This window comes from Melospiza georgiana, chromosome 5, assembly GCF_028018845.1.
Source record: "Melospiza georgiana isolate bMelGeo1 chromosome 5, bMelGeo1.pri, whole genome shotgun sequence".
NCBI lineage: Eukaryota > Metazoa > Chordata > Aves > Passeriformes > Passerellidae > Melospiza > Melospiza georgiana.
The window spans coordinates 5234719-5254697 of record NC_080434.1 but is presented as its reverse complement, the minus strand read 5'-3'; the positions used below and the strand labels follow the sequence as shown (position 1 = coordinate 5254697).

The window sequence follows — 19979 nt, the reverse complement described above, 5'->3', positions numbered from 1 at the left end:
GGAAATGGAACAATAAGTATCACAGTTAAATACTGTTGTTTACTGAAGCAACAGTTAGTAGAAAATTAAGGTGTATAATTTTGTCCTAGTCATTTTTAATGTAAATTGATGGGGTTTAAAATATATGCAAAATTAATTTTTTTTTTAACCTTAATCTTCTCAATATGTTTTTTACACAAGAGAAAAGAATGGCTGTTTTCAGTGTTATCAAAGCACCTCCTAGTCTGATACACTGTCTCTAATAGTGGCCAGTCAAAAATGCCTAGGAAAAATGAGAACAGATCAAGCATAAAATGAAACTTTCTGGCATGTGGCAGTCCACAGCTCAGGGATTTCCCAAGCTGAAGGTTGTATTTTGAAGCCTTTTTTTCCATGAATTTCTGATAAGTTTTCAAACCTATCAGTATCAAACGTATCAGATCGTTGGATGATCCTGTATTTTTTCCACTTTTTTCCCTTAAGGGATGTTTGTTAATCTTAAGAGAGAAGTAGTTTTAAAATGCACAGCTACTTTCTATCTAGTCTTCATTACAGGGATCATTTTCAACAGATTTTAGAATCTGTAATCCTAGTGTAAAATATTTTAGTGAAACAAATAAAGTACTTTTAAAAGGACACAATAATTTGACACAACACTAAGTAAAGTGGTGTTTCCAAAAGCCTTGGAACAATGTATTCATACACAGCATGATATGATGATTATTCTTGTTTCATTTGGTAGAATGGGCACAGATTTTGGCCAAAGATCCTGGAAGTAGTGGAACTTAAGGGAATTTAATTTTTGCTTTCAGAGACAGAAAGATTTTGTAGATTAAAAAAAAAAATTAACCAACTACATTTTCACATTATGCAGATAAAAAGGAAATAACACAGGGCAGGGTATTAGGAAAAATTTGCGATTATCGTATGATTTTTGGAATTGTAAGTATTTCAATAAATTAATTTGTAAACTTTTTCTCCAAGGAGCAGAATCCCTTGCCACATATTACTCAACGTACGTAAATTTAGTATAACAAGTCTGGAAACTTAAGTCAAAATTCTTTAACAAAACCCAAGAAAGGTGTTGTATATTTTAATATTGAAAATAATGATTGTAAATGTTGATTTGAATGTATAGAAATAATCTGGGGTGGTTTTTTTTGGTTTTTTTTTCTTTTTGAGATTAGAAGAGACAGGCTAGAACCTTTTTGTTCAAATTCTGAAATGAATTAAAAGTTTTATGTATTCTCTAACAAAATGAAAACGTGCTGTTAAGGTAGCAGTTCCAATAGAACTATAGAATCAGGGAATTTTTTAGATTGATGACTTTAGAAAGGGATTAGTCTAATTACTGTCTTAGAAATGTGTGTGCTAGGGACTGGCAGAAGCTTGAAAGGCATTACAAATACTTCTATGTGCATCAATTACTATCCACTGCCTCATGTAGAAATCTGGATAAACTGAGCCTCCATTCAGACTTTTCTGTGTTCATGTGAGAATTATATGTTAAAAATAGAATAAAATTTTGAGTTCTAATGTACAAGGAAAATTTTCAGATGCCACTGTGACAACTGACCCACCATTCAGACAGTGAAGAAGAAAATTTTCATTTCTTAAATATTCATTACAATAATGTTAATGCTACAATGGTACAGTGTTAAAAGCCATTGGTAGTCATGGCACAGCCTGCATTTAAAAATTAGATTCTGTGATATCCAAAGAACAAAATTTAAAAGCTGTCCAGTAACTACAGATGTTATACAGATATTGTCCCGATATTAACAGCAAAAACATGCAAATTTTCATGATACATAAATCAGTACTAAAATGCTGGATACGTGTCCCATTTGGAAAAGAAGAATTTGGCAAACTAAATAGATTGTGTGCAGATATTAGAGATGAAGATAGAAAAGCATAAAGGTTAAGACCAAGAAGTAATCAGATTAAAACTTAGAAAACCTTTTGTGTTCACTGGGGACATTGCATTTCCCATGAAAGATCCTGACTGTAGATAAAAACTACTTAATGCAAAACATATTTGACTTTTAGCTTCTTTGTTGAGTCATAGAAAAGACATTACTATTCTGCCCACAAAGCTAGGATTTGACTGTGTTCTGTATCCTAAAAAAGGATGAGAACCTTAGCTACAGATTTCCAGGCACACAGTGGTTTTCTCTGTTAATTTCATGAACTAACAGTAATCACATTTACACATTTTCATCAGTAGGGATATGGTTTAGATTTTTGAAATTTTAAGGTGTTTAGAAGGGTTACTGGAGTTTTTGCATGCTCCGACTTTGTCTGTAAATCATGTCAATCGGAATAATTTCAAATGTTCAGAATAGTTGCTGTTTGAAAACTGTCAAAAATAAAGGTTACAGTATGAATTTTTTTCACATTACCTTTCTGACGCTCTTTAGCCTTCCTGTCTATTAAACTAAGAAATATAGTGACCTATTAAGCAATTAGCAAATGGAGCTGTAAATGTAATAGGACTGTGGTCAGTATTGCCTAAACTTTCATTCTCTGAGGAATGCCAGTGGGGGTGGAATCATGAATATGTTTTTTGAAACAAATTTCTTTATTTTCAGAGCAAAATGTCAGATCAAAATAGTATGAAGTATTCTCCTGACAGCTAAATAGAATCAGAGAATAGTTTAGGTTGAAAAAAACCTTTAATATCATCAAGTCTAAAATTAACTTCGCACTGCTATCTTCATCATTACACCAGATTTCCAAGTCTGCAATATTTTGAAGACTTGCAGGAATGGTGATTCTATCACTTGCCTGGACATCCTGTTCCCATGCTTAATCACCCTTGCAGTAAATAATTTTTTCCTGTTATCTGTTCTAATCCTCCACTGATGCAAATTGAGACCATTTCCACTCATCCTCTCTTCTTGTTACCTGGTAGAAAAGACTGACATCCTCATCACTACAACCTCCTCTCAGGTAACTGTAGGGAGCATAGGGTCTCCTGCAAGCCATCTTTTCTGCAGGCTAAACAACCCCAGCTCCCTCACCCACTCCTGATGAGCATTGTGCTCTAGACCATGAAACAGCCTCGTTTCCCTTCTCTAGAGCTGCTCCATCACCCCAATGTCCTTCCTGAATTAGGGGCTCAGAACTGGACACAGCAGTTGAGGTGTGGTGTCACCTATGTTGGCAGCAGAGTCACTTCCCTGGTCCTGCTGGCCACACCTGTTCTGATACAAGCCAGGATGCCATTGGCCCTCTTGGACACACTGCTGGCTCACATTCAGCTGCTGCCAAGCTGCAGCCCCAGGTCCTTCTGCACTGGGTCATTTCCAACCACTCTCCCCGCGTCTGCAGGGCCGTGTGGGGTTTGTCTGACCCAAGTGCAGGACTTGGCATAGTAATAGCAGCATAGGAAGAAACCCACCTCTGTGCAGATTGAGGTTATCTTGTCAAAGACAGAAATATTTTGTTCTCAGTGTTATAGCTAGATAGGAATCAAATGACCTTTGTCCTTAAGAACATCTTCCTTCCTTCACCAAACAAAATATGATTTTGATTTCTGTGTCATTAAAAGTTTCTGCCAGCCACATCTGTGAACTTGTCCAGCATTAAGGAATATTGAGCTTATAGCTGGAGTAGTAAACCTGAGTCTTCATTTGGAAAGAGTGTCCTATAAAATCTAGTTTAAATTTGTACTTAGAGCAAATGTTTGGGAAAGTTCATCATTGCAGCCTGATATAAAATCCAAAATTTATAACTCTGGCGTCTCCTATTTTTTCCCCATTTCTTAGTTCTTCAGCCTGTATTTTTCAATGGATCCTAAATTTTCTGTATTTCTCTGTCCCTCTGGAATTCATTAGTTCTAGAGTATAAAGGGAGTAGTTTGATGTAAGCATGTTTGTGTTACTTCCATTTTAAACTGAGATGTCCAATCAACACCTGGAGACTGTGCATGCATTAGTTTACTCTGCATGCTGCCCAGGAAGAGTAGTCTAATGATGGTTTTGATTGAGTAAACATTTTCAAGTAAGGTTTTATTGTATATATTCCCAGTACTAAACGAACAAAACAAGTTAATCACCCTGGCACCTCTTTTCTTGCGAAACTAACTTGTTCTGAATTTTATTGAATTCTTTTTCACTCTTTACATCTCTGCTTTCACTCTGTTCATAGCCCCATACACATTTGTAGGTAAAGTGAATTATTTTTTGTTATTTTAGCTATAAAGCACTTTCAGCAAAAAAATAAGTTTCACCTAAACATATTGTGATGACATTGTCCCTGTAAATGTGAGCATTGATATTTATGAATCTTGTACGTAGAAAAGATTATAAGAGTTCTCACCAGGAATGTGTTATAGACTTTTTCATAAAATGTTACAAAAAAAGTACCTATTCCGTTAGATGAAACCATTTCAAACTTCTTTCATTACTTGAAGACATAACATTGTCTTTACAGATCTTTTGAAGGCAGGATTTTTTAGATAGTTGAAAAAATTCATCCAATATTTGAAAAGATCAACTAAAAGAGATGGCTGGTAATAGAACTTCAGGGCAAACCCCAAGAGGGTTTTGATCCACAATCCCTTAAGGTGCTGTACATTTGTGTTTTCATTCATACCTGTGCCTTCAAATACTTGGCAAGTTTGAAAAATATTTTTTTTATTTCACACTAAAGGTCTCGTTCAGAGAGGCACTGTACAACAGTATATACTCTTTATGTCACTCTTCTTGGGAGTCAAGAAATGGTGGGGCCTAATGAGGTGCTACACGGGTTATCAACAGGATTGTAGGATGCACATCAATAGCTTTACATCAGAGGCAGACTTAAAAGACTTAAAAGAAAAAAAAAATTAGGTGAAGAGTTAGTGCTGTATTATGCCATTTTCCAGGAAGAGACAGTTCAATAATAATACCAAATAAAAAATAAATAACAGAAGAAATTTCTTAATGAATGAGGTATTGTGCTCTTTCTGATTCATTAATGATGACTAAAGAAATTATTTCATCAATTAAATAGTTAGATATTTCTGTAATCTTCAGAGCTAACAAGTCGTTTTAAGAAATTTAAAATAATTCATTTGAAGTAGTGTATGTAAACTATTTTCAAAAGACCTAAGGAAAACATTAATGTTTATAAAAAGCAATAAATATATGTTTAATGTTTTAAATCTTTTGAAATGTGACCATGATGGAGCCAAAAATTATTACATGTGATATACATTGTTTATTGTCACTCTGAAAATTCTTCCAAGTTATTTCCTTTTTTTCTGTGGAACACACATGTCAGTATTTTTGCTTATTTGTCACAAACACTTGTGAATTAATTGCAGTTGGTCTAGCAACATTGGAATATAATTTTCTGCTGTTTTTAATTAGTCTTTAGTACTGTGTATCCTTAGGTGACGTATCAATTCAAAATTGAGCTTAGTCTGGTGGTTTGAAATCAAATGTGAGCTTTTCTTTTATATATAATATATTTTTAGGTAGAGGAAAAAGTAACAAGGGTTAATAAATCATAAGATTTCTCTTAACGATAAAAAAATCTAATCAACCACCTTTTAGACCTAATACTTGATGAAGTTTTACATGGTAAAATATATACTGATGCAGATTGGTTTACAATTAGCTGCCTGAAATGATAAAATGGGATATGGTAATGTATAATTTTCACCATATCCCTGTCCTCTCTTGCAATTGGAAACTTTTCACTGAATTATTTGAATTTTGAAGTCATGGAAAATTGAATTCTGAGAATGCAGTTTTGGACAAATCTGATGTTTCAAATGCTGCATCTGAAAATAGAGAGCAATTTGGTAAAAAATGTACTTACGTTCTGTCAGGATAGCAGTAGGACTGTATCTCCCCTGATATATCTTTGCAGTTTAGCTATAGGAAAAACTGAGATGTACAGCATAAACATGTGAAAAACTTACAGTACTGAGACCAGATCAAAGCTCTGTCTTGCACAATATTGTGTTTGATCAATTATGTATACCTATAGAATAGTATGGAAACAGGCAAGTATGTGTTGATAGCTCCATGCCTCCTTCCACTAGGTGTCTGAATCCACTTCCAAATTCACTGCTAACTGTTTTTCTATCAATAGGTCTAATTCCTTTGTAGTCTAATGTTTTGTGAGATAAAGATTTTGGTTGTTTTGCATGTGTGAGCCCCTAACTTTGTTTAAAATTCCTTAATATTTGTGTTAGATAAGGCAATTAGTTAAGTTTTGCTAGATGACTTTCCCCATGACATATCACACATTCATTTCTAGATAGCCATCGAGAAGACTCCAAACCTAGAATTTCCAGGCTTATGAGTTGTGGCCTACAGTCTGTCAGATGCATTTCTGTTAAAGGGATTATATGGCATCTGGGTTGGAAATAGTCTATGGTAGTGCCTGAGGCCATGAAAACTAACTCAAAAGTCTTCATGACATCATAGAATCATAGAAGTAGTTTGGGTTGGAAGGGAGTTTTAAAAGTCATTTAGTCTAACTCCTCTAAAACAAGCAGGGACATTTCAGCTAGATTTGGTTGCTCAAAGCCCAGCAACCTGGCCTTAAGCACTTCTAGGGATGGGCATCTATCACCTCTCTGGATATCTTGTTCCAGTGTCTCACCACCCTCACAGGAAAGAATTTCTTTCTAGTACTGAATCTTAATCTGCCCTTTTACAGTTTAAAGCCATTTCCTCCTTGTGCCTCTCATTACAAGCCCTTGTTTAAAAGGCTCTTTCTCCATCTCTCCTATAAGCCCAGTTTGCATACTGGAAGATTCCCATGAGGCTCCTAGAAGGCTTCTTTTCTCCAGGCTGAACATCCCCAATTACCTCAGCCTGTCCTCTTAGGAGAAGTGCCCTTTCCCTTGGATAATTTTTGTGGTCTTCCTCTGGATCTGCTTTTGGTGCTGGGGAGTTCAGAGCTGGATGCAGCGTTCCATACGTTGTCACAGAGGGCAGAGCAGAGGGGCACGATTACTTCCCTTAACCAGCGGGTCACACTCCTTTTGGTGTGGCCCAGGATGTGACTGGCTTTCTGAAAGTGCAGGTGCAGGCTGCTGGCTCATGCACAGCCTTTCATCCACCAGCACCCTCGAGTCCTTCTCAGCAGGGCTGCTCTCCAGCCCACTACAGATAGCTGTGCTACTTTTCCAGATGTTGAGGTGGTTGAAGTCCCCCAGTAGGAAGAGAGCCTTCGAGCATGATGTGTCCTGCAGCTGGAGCAGGAAGGTTTCATCAATAATCATCCTTATCTGGTGGCCTGTAATCAGCCACAAGTTCCCTTTGTTGCCAGTCTCAATTCTTGCCCAATCAGACCTACGCTGTTTTGGTTCAGTTACTTTGCAAAGTATTTCACCTTGGTTGTGTTCACATCTAATCAGGATTAAAATAAATCGCTCTAAATAATTATTTCCTGTTACAGATTTTGTTTTGTAAACCATACTCTGGTGGAAAAAAAAAAGGCTTCAAAGGGAAACTTTTGGACAACCGGAATAGATTTGGAGTTTCCAAGTGGATTTAGATCTAAAGAAAAAAGACACATCTCTGTCCCTCAATTGTACATCAGGACTACCATACATATGCACAGTCCCTTCAGTAGTTATGGATGGAACACTCAAAGTTCATGTAGAAAATTGAATACACAGTTATATTCAAAAGAATTATTGGCATTTTACTTTCATAAATATGCATGCTTCTTTTTTTTGTATTTGTATCCATATATGAATATGTAAGTTGGTTGTTAAATATTTTTTGTGATGACCTTTAGAAATTCAAATTTAACATGCAAAGGACTGTTTCTCACCTACTTGTAAAAAAGCCATCCTTTATTATTTTAATAGTGCTGGCTTTGAAACTTGATATCATCTCAGAAGAACACATCTAATACCTACCATGCTTTATCAGTTGAAGTTAACTTCATCCCTGGGTCTTCGAAAGCTTTTCAGAACAATGTCTCACATTTCCTCTACATCATAATAGTTTTAAGTCCAATTATTTATTTAGAAATTAATATAATTGCTGTTAGAAGCTTACTTGTATTTCCAATTTGAAATAATAATAGATTAGACTTGATGATCTCAAAGGTCTTTTCCAACCTAGTTCATTCTGTAGTTCTGTAATTTTTAGGAACGTATATAACAAATTGCAGTCAGAGCAAATTAAAGTACTACTACTAATTTATATATGTACATATATATAAAATTTGAGGTAAAAGTTATTAGAGCTGTTTCATTTCTGGCTGTATTTATCTTAGTAAGCACGGTAGCTCAAGAGTACATGTGTTTTTGTTCCATTTCAGTGCAGCTGTACAGTTCAGCAGAAACTGCTTCTGAGTTGCTGTTCATGGGTTTTCATGCAAATCTCACAGCTTTCTTTCTAACTGTGAGTACTCAAAACCTCACAGGCTGTAGCAAGAAGAGTAAGTTGGATAAGTTAGAAATCCAGAGAAAACTGGCAGATGTGATATATTATAAGGAATTACAGCAGTCAGAAGGTTATGTATGAAGGAGAATGTCATGCATTTAAGATATATGTTGGTGTGTGTTGCTCTTAGGAGGTATGTACCACATGGTAGACACACAGAGTATTTTTTAATAGTTGTCTGATAATTTGGATAGCCATTTAATAGAAAATTATTAGGCACAAGTTTGCCTACATCTTAAATAAGTTCCTATTCATAGGAAAAAAATTGAGTTGTTGCTGAGTTTATCAGCAAGAGGGAAAGACTGAGATACCCCATGTGGTAACACATGGTTACAAATGGTTTTGCACTTGGCTAGAAGAACTCACAACTGATCTCATTCAATAAACTGTGAGTTCTATTCTTTAAACACCCTATGAAGCCATAAAAAGTCTTTCTCTGTAAATCTATTGTGCATTAAAGGTGTGTGTTCCACCACCACTTTTACAAATTAAACCTCAAGAAATAGCTTGAAAGTTCTCATCTTCTGAATACACTAGAAAATACAGTTTAGATTTCTTTTCCATACAAGAAATAGTGATCAAGCTGTATGTGTAGCTGGCTGAAGAATTTAGTAATCTTTCTTAATTTCATCATCAATATTTACAGCATGTTGCAAAGGATATGAATTATGGTGGGAGCACTAATTATTCAACAGAATTATTGAAAGTGTTTATGCAAATAATTCTCGGTCTGTATCCCATTTATATTGTCTTCAAAATACGAAGATTTCATTTTGTGTTGGATTGCATTGTCCTGATTCAACATGTAAGCACCTTTCATTGAATTAAGAAAGATATAATATTACCAAGCTGCTATGCATATATTATTTTATTAAAATGAGGAATCAATTTTCATGGCTATTATGTAAAATATAAAAAGAAAAATTTGTTCAAGAAATTGTATAAAATTAAGAATGTTAATATAAATGTCCAGTATTTTTCTGAGTATAAAGATGTACATATGAATTAGTCACAGAGAAATTTGACTGCATGTATGGTATGGAATTGAATACGATGGTCTCTGTGTTACAAATCATAGCGACCTTTTTGTATTTTCAGCATTTTGTTCTGTAATTTGGTCTTAACCTCCCTTGCTTGTGGATAGCCAAGGCACTAAGTTGAAATAGTACACTGTGCCAGTTTCCTCTTTGGTTGAGGGTTGTGATGTATAGTCAAGCTGCGAGGAAAAGCAAAAGTTAAAACAAATTATCAATGAGACAGATTGAAACACTGCAATGTTTTGGGCCTTAACTGTCTAAGTACGGACACAGAATACAATTCTGTAAAACAGTCTTAAAAATTCTAGTTTTCATTAAGGTTGGATTCAGCTCTGAATTCTCTCACCTGAAGTGTTTTAATGATATGCACACACATCATAGAGTGGTTTTTTTTTTTCTTCAAAATATATTCTAAAACTTTAGCGAAAGGAAATACTGATAACATAGATGTATGTCTCAGTTTGTAGATGGAACTTTTCTACTTTCAAAATCAGAACTGTGGTGATTAGATATATTTTGCTGACATATGTGACTAGCTGGCAGTCTCATTCTGTTATATTTTTTTCCAACTTTCTTTCTTTCACCATAAAACCAATCAGTTTTTACTGCTTTGAGGAGAACTTTCTTGCTGCAGCACTGCACAGAAAGACATTTCAACATCAGCTGTGAAAAAGGAGACAAGAATATCAGATAAATTTAGTAGCTAGAATGGAAGAACCGAAGAAAAAACCACCATTAGAATGTTAGAGTTCTAGCATAAAATGGTCTACATACTTTTTTATTTCCTGTATTGTGACATTCAAGGGATGTAATACTTGAACTAGGTTCTCTGATACTTCTATTGGTTAAATAAATAAATACCTAATATCTCCACAGAGCTCATGCAAAACTACCACTCTTCTCTGACTTCTGTGTGTAAGCAGCCCCCAGGGTGCTTCAAAAATATAACATTCTGTGTTGCAATCAAATTCTTTTAATAATCCACAGTGTTCCATCTGGATGCCAGCGTTTGGCTATCTGTAATTCATGAAAGAAAATTTCAACGAACACAGACTACTTTAAAATACTCTTTATACTTTGTTTAATAATGAGATGTTAATTTTCAAATTTGTGCTAGTTAAAAGAAAAGAAGATGTTGAAAATTAGTAACCTGGGGTTTTGTTCAAAACTTGTAATTTTACCGTAGTTTATATCATATATCATACAAAATTGACCTCTTCAATGGATATTGCTGTGCCAAATGAGAGCCTTTAACTATGAGATAGCAGTTATTCCTCTTACTAATTGCACTAAGTTGGTTGGGAGTGTTGATCTGCTGGATGGTAGAAGTGCTCTACAGAAGGATCTGGACAGGACCAAAGTCAGTTGCATGCTATTCAACAAGGCCAGGTGCCCTAAATTGTGTTTAACCTGGAGAAAAGGAGGCTCAGGGAAGACCTTATTGCTCTCTACAACTAGCTGAAATGAGGTTGTAGTGGGGTTGGGGTCCATGTCTTCTCCTAGATAACAGGTGACAGGATGAGAAAAAAGGTGCTTGAGTTGCCCCAGGGAAGATGGATTGGGTGTTAGGATAATTTTTTCGCAGGAAGGGTTGTAAAGCATTGGAACAGACTGCCCAGGGAAGTGGTGGAGTCATCATCCCTGGAAGTGTTCAAAGAAGCTGTGGATGCAGCACATGAGTATATGGTTTGATGGTGAAGGCGACAGTAGTGTTTCTGGTAGTGTCTAGTAGAAGACAGTAGTGATGGTTGGAATTGATGATCATAAAGGTCCTTTCCAGCCTTAAAGTTTGTATGCTTCTAATGCTGTGAATGCGGGTGATGAGGTGACTGTGGCAGTTAGACACACTATTGCCTTCTGTTTTCATAAGATTTTTTAGGTACATCTGGACATGTTTTTATATTCCTTGTTTTTTATTAGTTTGGTAAAATGCAGCTGAGCACATTTTCCGTTTGACAAGCAGCAAAGTAATATTGTAAACTGAAACACAGGGCAGTAGTCACTAAATCACAGATACAATGCTGTATCCTGGAATACACAAAGGCCAAGTCCTGAGTCTAAAATAATTTTGTGAAGTGACGTAATGAACTGTGGGGAAACTGCAACTTCCCAACTACTGCACTCAGCTAGAATGTAAACTGGAGAGAGAATACATTCCTGCTGAAAAAGACCCAGCAATCTGTTGAGATTTTAAATTTCTTTTTAAATTATTACTCCTAAGAAAACTTGGAATTTCAATTCCAGATCCTATAATAAGAACTGGACTGGGGAATCAGTGCAGAATAGTACAGATCTTTAATCATAAGCTCTGATTCAGTAGTTCAGGATATTGAATAATTTTTCTAATTTCATGTGGATATAAATGTTTAGTATAATGAGATGAAGAGGGAAAATGAGCAAACAGTAGTTTGACAATAGTTTATTACTGTCATTTTGGAATACGTAAAATATTCCTGATTTTTCTGGTTCATAGAGATTAATTGCTATCAAAGTTTGTTTACCTTTATATTTTATGAAATCTTAGGTTGCCATAGTGGCTTGGGTAAATTAAAATCAGAAAATATGGGCCATCTTTAGCAGGTTTCTTAGGGTGCTAGTCTCTCCTCTTTTATGCCATTTTATCCTAATAGCCCTGAAATGCGTTATGAACCTCAAAAAAGGAGAATGTAACCTAATGCAAAGCAATTGCTCCCTAGAACAAAAAAACTGTAAAATTACATCGGTTTTTTTTCTGCTCTTGGCATAGAACGTGCCACACCACCCCTTACAAAATCAACTTCATGAAAATAAAAAAAAATAATCAGAATCTAGATAAACTTCAGGAAGTTTTAAGTAAAATGACGGAACCGAGTGAAGAAATCAAATGTTAAAAGAAACATGCTGTTAGCTATAAAGAGCACAGTATAATAGTAAAAAAAATAATAGTTGATATCTCAGTCTAAATCAACCTCTTGAAGGGAATAAAACCTGATGTAGAGCATCTCTGATGCCTAATACTGTAAATAGATATGATGCCTAAAATATATGTCTGGTGTCTTTGAAAAAGTCTTTTTAGAGTGTCTTTAACATATTTTTTTCTGATCTCTTCTTCTTTCTTAAGAAATCTTCTTCTGTCTCAGGAAATGACATTCTATAAATGGATCTCACTGGTCAGGATTAGTTTCCAGTATTGAAGAATGCATTAATGTTCCAGAACAACTCAGTTTGGGTGGTTTGAAAATTTCCTCTGAGTCTTTACCTGTGCTATTTATTGTCAGTTATATACATTTATTTTCACATCTTGGACTTAGTTTCTTCCACAGCCTTTGTTTACCACTATGGATAGTGATTATAGCCCTTCTCAGATGTTATGTTTGGGAAGGTTAAACAGAATAAATATTTTCAGCCTTTTCAGTTCATAAACACAGTGCTTAATGCATACATTCTGGTTGTTTAGTTCATATATGCATGACTCTGAATTTTGCATTTTTACATTTCATTTCTTTTAGTTATGTGCTGTTAATGTAGTTGACTAACTCATAAAGCAGTTCCTGAAAAAACTTTCATGGTTTATATCTGTTGAAAATATAGAAATTGTGTAAGCGACCTACACTGCTGCACTCCATTTTACCTGACTCATTAAGGTTTTACAGAAAGTCCACCTTATTTAAGGAGCTCTGCTAGAATTCTTGCTTCAGAATGTAGCCAGATTCTTCTCTATATCATAATTCTTCTCTGCACTCACATCTTCAGCTCAACTTTCTCTGGAGCCAATATCAAATCTATCACATCTCTGGTTTAAAAATAAAACTATTTAGCTCAGAATCTGTCAGATTGCCATCACAGAAAATGGCAAATGGCAAATATGAAAATCTCCTTCTGGTATATTTTTTTTCCTTTTACCATATCCTTGAATCTTTTTTTACTTCAATATTTGCTGAAGTTTTGTTTCTTTTATAGATTCATCTCAAAAGCTTAAATATACTTATAGTAGATTTCTTAATATAGTACAGTTAAAGGAGATATATACTACTGAATTACTCTTTAAACAAGGAGCTTGTCAATGGTTCTGTTTCATGATCCCTACTACATCTGTTGACATTAAAAAAATAAAAATAAACAAAAATGCCTACTCCAGTCTATAACAATATAGTACTTAGATTTAATATGCTTTATTTAGAAAATTATTTCATGTTTTGTACAGTTTCTAGAATGAAAGACTATTTGAAGGAGTGGAGTTTGAAAAAGAGCTGCATGCCAACCTCATAACATGTGACAAATAGATGAGCTGAGGCTCCAGGCTAAACCCACATGCAGTGAGTCCTATAGAGCACCCACTCCATATGCATCCATTCATCATGGATCACTGTCCTCTTTCCAATCCTTACAAAGAAAGTGTTAACTAAAACCTCACTCTGTGCGTTGTTTGTTTCCAATTATCACATACAACTTAACATGAAGTTATGACAAGCACATTACAGTTATAATGTGTCAATAAATTACACGCTGTCATATAATTGAGCATATGCATACCTAAAACAAAGTTGCAAACTGATATGAAAGCAAAATAAATGCCAAAATAATTCCAGTGAGCATCTCTACCATATGTAAACCTCAGCAAGGTTTTTTTGTGGAAATACTCTAAAAGGAAAATGTGTTTGCTGTGATCTGTGATTAATTTCAACTTGTGTTTGTAATTAATCCATTCAGACTGTCTGCCGTCTTATGTACTTAGTGACTAAGCAGTGACTAAGTAGTTTATTTACATTAAAGTCTGTTTTGTCCCCTAAGCCCCTAAACAATATGATGAGCTTGCAGGATTTTAAGAGCAGATACATAGTTCTGCATTATGTTTATTCCCTGGATACAATTTAAAATTGATTTAAAAACCCAGAAATTCTCTTTCACTCAAATATGAGCATGTTTCATTTAGAATAAAAAAAAAATATCCTAAGCAATACAAGAAATAACTGTTAAGAAGCCTAAATTTACAGAAGGTAGGCATCTAGTTGGTGAGTTTAAAACATCTAAAGTATTAAACTTCCAGTCCTTAAAACAAAACATATGTATAAATGCATTATACAGCGAATTCAAATTAAAACCTAGGAATTTTACTCTTTGTTGATTCTCTGGAACTTACATTTTTTTATGAAGAAGTTTCTAAATATCTGTTGTTTGCTAACTTAATGATGGTTGGATTTCAAGAAATTAGAGTATTTATAATGTAGCAGCTCCAGGTAATATCTTGAAAATGCTGGGGTTTAGGAACTGACGTCTGAAAAATTAGAATTTACAACAAACTGCTTTAAAAAAAATCACTGAAAGTGCTGTATGGGCTATCCATTTTATTTATTAATTGTGACTCAAGAAATTCACATATTTCTGAATTCAAATGAAAAATATTATGTGCTTTAACTTAACACATATGGTAATTCTTTATGCTAACATATTTTCAATAAAAATATTAGTACTGCAGTAGAAAATGTGATAATTTTAAAAGGTGTTCCATTTTCTCCATAGTTTTCTCCAGTCTTAATTCTGTCTGCAAAAGTATTTCAGAATTCACAGTTTTTATTGCAGTCCTATTTACATGAGTATGTAACAAGAACTATGCAATAATCAACATAAAGTTCTTGCTGATATAGTGTTTGCCTGTCATAACTGTGTCAGTTTCCTGTTCTGTTCTCAAGCACTGAGTTTGACAGACACACACTCTGTGCCATTAGTGGCTTGCTCTGAACTGTATAAAAGTGAAGCTGCCACAGTAATTTGTTTCAAAGAACTTCCAAACTTGACTATAAAACTGTAATATATATAGAGGAAAAGATACTGCAATTGTGAATGCGCTTTAAAAACAGCACTGCTTATATATTTTAAGGAGAAAAAATATAAAAACTTATTTTTTCTATTTGTATATTCCTTCTGTAAGTTTTTTTTCCCATTTTGCATTATTGTGAATGTGAGAACGAACAGCAGTGTAAATATCCAATGTGTAGGCATCTTTTACTATTGACTTTTAACATTTAAAGAACATTTATATAAATGGTGTAGATTTCAGCTACGATGAGTCAGACTTATAACTGTGTTAATCTGACCTTTTTGAAAGACTTGAAATTTCTGCAGGTAAAATGGAATGAGTCCATTCTTACCTCATTCTCAGGCTATTAGGTAGAGTACAGCAGCAGGAATTATGGGTCCCCATACAACTGATAGGGAAGGATTATTCGTAAGAGAATATCAACCCAAAGAAAGCATTAAATACATCAAGATATGGTAGGATTGAGTTACATTGCCACAGACTTAAGTTTTTCTGCAAAGTGTTATCAGTTTTGTCTTTACTCTTGTGGCAGCAAGACCACCAGACTTTCTGTACTCAATAATTTGCACCTCCTTCTGTAGAAATGCTTGCTTAATAGGCCCTCTATAAAGTCATCAGAAATATTTCACTCAGAGTTTTCTTTCATATGATTAATAGTTACTTTCAATACTGAAATTTTATATACAAACGGAATTGTCAGAAAATAAGTAACTTTTCTTCTTTCCTACTCTAAACTTGTTTGTAAGACCTGGAACCTAGTAGCTGGATTAGGTGCAAAGTAATTAATTTAGGGTCTGTTTTAGTGCTTATCTATTCTCCTCATTAGCAGCTACTCATACATCATGCAAATAAATGCTAATTTCAATTTTCAAGTACTTCAGATAATGTCTAATGTTTAAGATTTTTGTGGAGGCAGTCATATTGCCCATATCCAAGAGAGATAGAAAAAGCAAAGGAAAATACTTCTTGATTGTTTTTTTCCTGGAGTTACTGCCTTATATAGAACACTAAAATCAGTACTGATGTAGGAGATTGAACATGTTTATAAGATTATGCTTTTATTTTTAACACTTTTATTTAAATCTATACAGCTTGTCATTTGATAGCAAATTTCACTGAGCAATTCCTCGCTGCTTTGTATTAATCTCTGCTTTATATTTATCATATAAAGGTGTTTTGTTGTAATTACAGAATATATGATTGAACAGTACTGTCAAGAAGCCACATATCTGTATTAATCTAAAGAATCAAGACACAGGAATAAAACAGAGGAGCATTTCAGTCTCCAAAAGCTTTAAATTCTGATGCACGATAGCTTTTTACAAAATTTGGAAAATTGTCTTAGGATATGGACATCAGGCTGTTTTGCAGAAGAGAGAGAACAGCTGAAATATTCTATATTCTGTCTTGCTCTTCTTGTTGAGGTCTTAATTAGGTTCGCATTCACTTACTCCCTCTTCTGATGTAGCACTACCTCATACCAAATTATCAGGGCAACATCTGCCAACGGTTTTGTCTACACAACACTGAGCTACTGGATCAAAACTGTATCTTGGAGAGCTTTACTATAGGTATCATAATTTTCTGCCCAAGTTAGATATTAGTTTAATAACATATAAGAGATAGGTGTTCATAAGCAACAAGTGTCTATTGAAGAAATAAATTACTTGCATTAACCTCTTATTTGGCAATGATGTAAAAAGCAATTTTTTTCCTCCACTGAAAAAGGTCTCCAAAATCTTCAAGATATGTAAGATATGTCTGTATAACATCACTGTCATAGTAGCAGTATATGACTGGGAACAAAGTTGGAATAATTTTTATTTTATCACAGCTTTTAAAATAATTCTAGCTTGGAGGAGAAAAGGAATTAATGTGAATGTATTTAATATTTTAAATTTACGTATTGTAAATATTGTAAACATTTGTGTTCCCAAGTGCTGTAAAATTATTTCAGTTACTGATTAGGAAAAAGAAATCAATAAAGGAAGTCAGACATAACAAATGACAATTTCAGGCACTGTGAGAGTAGATAGACCTGGGTGCCTTATATTCACAGACCTTTCAATCAAGCAATATGTGTACTGCAGTGGAATAAACTGAAGACACTCTAGCAGCCAAGTGGACTTTGATCACTTCTGTTCATAAATGTGACTCATATTTCAGTAGCCACTTTTTTCTAAGCTACTGATCTTCCCTAAACTTCACAGTGAGTGCTCAGTGAACTTAAAGTAGCCTTTACTCATTCTGCAAACAGACGTTAAATGTTCATGCTCGATCACACTGATTTTTTTTCCTTATATATCAGATACTGTCTCTTTGTTGCAGTTTTTGTTTCTTTTGTTGTTTTGTCCAATGTCCTTTACATTCTACAGAAAAAAATTGTGATGGAAAATGAGTTCCTTTTTGTAATCACAGTGCTTTCATTAATTCAGTTTTACAGCAGAAATGAAGTTTGAAAATACTAATTTGCCTACATTTTTTTTATTTTATGGTTTTTGTTCATTCATCTTTCTTGATGATTACTCTTATGCTTTCTGTCGATTGCATGGCAATTAAGATACTCTGTAAAATTAAACATGATAAATACACTGTCATAAATCTCCCTAGTTTTCCAAAGAGAAAGCTAAGAAGAGTTCAGTTTTTTGTAACAAGAATACATAGTAGGGACAAGACATAGTAGGGACTGCCTTATTTTTTTGATTGTTTGTAATTATAAGACTGCAGCCATGTAAACAATGCACTGGTAGAAATTAGTGAATAGCCTTTGGTCATGCTGCTCTTGTGCCAGTATGGTCTTACTGGATCTAAGATGTGACCATTATTTGTTATTCATTTGTTTCCAGATTGGGGCATAATGGGGGGGCTCTGTGTATGTTACATGTTCTGGCTGTGAAATGAAGGCATTTGGGAATTTGAGTGTTTCCAACCTGCTGATGTAATGTGAGACAACTGCAGAAAAAAGAGAGGGTCAACCTTGGTCCACTGTTCTCTGTGCTGCCTGTTCAGCATGACCTCTGGGATGGGCTGTGCCTACACTGCCCCCAGGTTTTGCATAAAACAAAAAGAAAACCAAAAAAACCTAGGAAAGAAATAATATTTGACTTGAAGAGGTATTACTTGAAGGTGTAGTCAAACCTCTAGTTTGCTCCTGCTAGATGTGCTTTGTCATTGCCTTTTCCAGTTGAGCTGACTGGTCCTTTTTCTACCTCTCTACTAGTCGGAGCAGCTGTTGACCCATGCAGAACACACACTGTGCTTCCCCCTCCAAGGATGAAAAGCAGCTTTGTTTGCTGTGTTGTCTCATGTCTCCCAGAGGCATCATAACTATCAGAGGCAGAGTACTACCCCGAAGTTGTGGGAGTAGTGCTTCCTTGCTACACCTTTTTTGGCTTTTTTTTTTAATGCTACAAGAACTGTAAATAACGTTCCTTAAAACATCTCCATCTCTAGTTTCTCTAGGGAAAACTCTAAAAAAATACATTTCATATGGTCATTTATAGCAAGAAGTACCAGTTTTAAAAACACACCATGGATGAAACAGGTAAAAACTGAATATTTTTCCTTGCAACAAAGAGAGGTACTGAAAATCACTCTAAAAGAGATATTAAAAAAATAAAATTGGTTTCGATTTTAAGCTCTCTAGGAAGTCACCTTAGAAATGACTTTCTGAAACACTGTCTTGTCTCCTGCATCCTTTAAGTTAATTTTGTATGATAATCCCTGGGATTCAAATCCAGGGAGATAGTTTTTGTTCCTTTTATATTCATTTGAGATCACTAATTATATCAGCACTTGCTCTTTCCTTGGCAACATCAAACATGTATTGTAACCAGTCGTTACAATGTTTTACAGCAATAGTCATCACAGAGCATTACCATTCTATGCATTATCAGATTTCTAAAAATTTGCAAGGTTGTGAATATTTACTTAATAAAAGAAGGTTGCAAAAAAATTACAAATACTTCAATAAGTATATTATTACATTTTAGGGATATATAAATAATGATTTTGAGAAACCAAGAATCACTTTTGCTTTATTCTTATTTTTATAGCATACTTCTCTTTGCTTTTTCAGTAATTAAGTCTTCTGACATTCCAGAAAGCATAAATCATGCTGAGATGTTTAGGTTTGGTGCAAACTATTGATGTAGAAACAAAATTTCAAAAAAAAGAAAAAAATACACCCGGAATCATAACAAGCTGTTTTGCTTATACCTTTGAAAGAAAATTGGATGGTAAAGTAGTATGGCATGCTGAAACTGTTCTAGCCTTGTTGTTAACTAGAACCTCCTTTTGAAATTCATTGCCTTCAATTACATTTTTAAAAGAATTTTAATTATGTGCCTGAAAAGAATAAAGATGCTTCAGGCTCCATTTGTTTATCGTGGAAGGCCTGAAAAAATGAGGACAGAGCTTCCCAGCTCATGCAGGGGTTACAGAGAGAGAGAGATGACTTTTAATTCGACAAGTTCAGAGAGATTTCTTAGTTTGACGCGCACAGCAGGGGGTCTTTGAGTGCCTGGCAATACTTCAGCATTCTGAGCTTTGAAAGTCTTTCCCTGCAGCAGAAATTGTATCAAAAGCCAGTGATAATATTCCCTGCAAGGTAAAGGACCCTATTGAAGATTTCTAGAGCTGTTTATTTATTCATCACAGTTTTTTCTTTTAGGACGTATAAGACGTATAGGTAAAAATTCACACAGATGCTAAGAAAATGGAATAAATAAAAAAAATTTAATGGGGACCTCTCATTAATCC

General features: G+C 34.6%; 1 protein-coding gene across 16 annotated transcripts in view; it reads left to right on the top strand.

The window, feature by feature from the left end:
* TENM3 (teneurin transmembrane protein 3) overlaps positions 1-19979 on the top strand; it is a 1287001-nt gene that overhangs the window by 469797 nt on the left and 797225 nt on the right. The gene's annotated exons all lie outside the window — the stretch shown is intronic.